This window comes from Arvicanthis niloticus, chromosome 7 (assembly GCF_011762505.2).
Source record: "Arvicanthis niloticus isolate mArvNil1 chromosome 7, mArvNil1.pat.X, whole genome shotgun sequence".
NCBI lineage: Eukaryota > Metazoa > Chordata > Mammalia > Rodentia > Muridae > Arvicanthis > Arvicanthis niloticus.
The window spans coordinates 69,834,066-69,835,936 of NC_047664.1; the positions used below are offsets into that span (position 1 = coordinate 69,834,066).

Consider the following 1,871-nt stretch of genomic DNA (forward strand, 5'->3'; position numbering starts at 1 on the left):
CTACCCCCACATGTTGGACAAGCTCTATTGTTTTGCTCAGCTGAGTTGCAGAAGGTGAGGTGCAGGGCTAGGTCTCCACTATGATGAATTTGGGGCCAGCTCTCCTGCCTGCCCATAAGTGGTAAGGGGTGATGGGGAGATATCTCAGCCTTGCCTGCCCATGTCACCACCCTGAAGACTAATGGTGGGACCAGCTCTCCCATGCTCATACCCTCAGGACCAGATCACCTGAGCTCTACTGTGATGCCCAGGCAAGGAGCATGGCTCACTCTCCCAAGTGCTGCCGCTAGTGAGGGGTAGGGTCAACTATCCTGCTTTCATGTTTCCAGCCAGGTGTCCCACTTGTGTCAGGCGGTGAGGAGCAAGTGGGGGGTGGCAGAAGGGTACCTCTCCCTCAACCATCTATACTACCACAGGGTAGATGAGTGGCAGGGCCAGCTCTACCCTGTTCATAATTTTTGGCTGGTCACCTGCAGCTTGGCAATGTGTGAGGCTCCTGTTTTCATGAGTAATGCAGCTGGCTAGGGTCAGGGTCAGCTTTCCTGCTCTGACACCTCCAGGACCAACTTTCCCATGATGCTCAGGTGAGGGGTTGAGTCAGTTCTGCACAGCCCTCAAACATCAACTTGTCCCTGGGTGGAAGACCAAACCAGAGATATCTACCTTGGCATTTGTGGTAACAGACCTCTGCTGAAGGAGAAAAGACCAAGATGTGGCCCCCAGTGGCAGAACAGGCCAGGACCCCACCATGGTCTCAGGTGGCATCACCTACTACTCACATCAGGCTGTTGCTCACTACCTTTGAGTCACCAGTTCTGTTTCTCTTCATTGTGCGCACATCCTTCTGTTTCACTTTCTTTTTTCATTTCTCCACATTTGCTTGCTCCTTTTAGTAGAGCCCCAGTCTTTGAGTCTCTGCCATCATCTCAGGAGTAGTCTTAGGAGTGGCATGACTCATTCATGTATTATGGCACTGAGCAGGGTTCATCTTAAGCATGGGCTGCCCCCTCCTCCCATATCTGCTCTGTGCTAGACTAATGTTCATCTCAAGTTAACTCCCTGTGGTCAGCTCAATCTTGATTCTTTTTAGGGAAAGTTAAGCTATTAATCATTCTGATGTTCACAGGTCAGAACATAGACATAACCACTATCCTCCCTGTGACCTGACTCATGTGACAGAGCAGCCACACTGGCAACACCTAGGGGCAAAGTCTTCATTTTGGGGTGACCCCTAACCATAAAATCATTTTCACTGTTACTTTATAATTATAATTTTAATACTGTGCTTTCCAATAGTTTGAGACAACAACTGTGAAAGGGTTATTCAACCTCCAAAGGAGTCACAGTTCTCAAGTGTTTGTGATAAGTCTGCTTTTTCCCCTTCAGCTATCCTAGAAGTGATGATTTTGAGAGGATGATATGGGAGTCTTTCATTTCTTGTCATTTTGGTTACCATTGACTACCCTTTCCTAAGCCTGCTTTTAAAAGATTTGTGCTTCCTGTGGACACCTTAGATAATGTGCTGACAAAACAGGAGAACAAAGAAATAATCGGTATAAATGTCATAACATATATTAAACAAATAATTTAATTCATGCAGTGTAAATAAAATTAACGAGTATGGAGTCATATATTTGATTAGTCAGAATGATTAGTCTACACCTAACTGTAGAGCACACTGCTTATTCAGTATTTTCCAGGTCTTTGTGAGGATGTGGAAGACAAAAAAAAGTGCTGGTTTTATGACAGTGATGTATTTGGGGCTATTAAAGTAATGTTATATCCAAATATGGTTTTTAAGTATTTAACTGTTGTTTGAAAAAGAATAATGAAATAAATTTTATGCTTACCATTTCAGAAGCCACATTCTA

General features: G+C 44.6%; 1 pseudogene; it reads right to left on the minus strand.

Annotated features, from left to right (window-relative positions):
• Window positions 1-1,092: 1,092 nt before the first annotated feature.
• On the minus strand, window positions 1,093-1,212 carry LOC117713231 (small nucleolar RNA SNORA17; annotated as a pseudogene).
• Window positions 1,213-1,871: the final 659 nt, after the last annotated feature.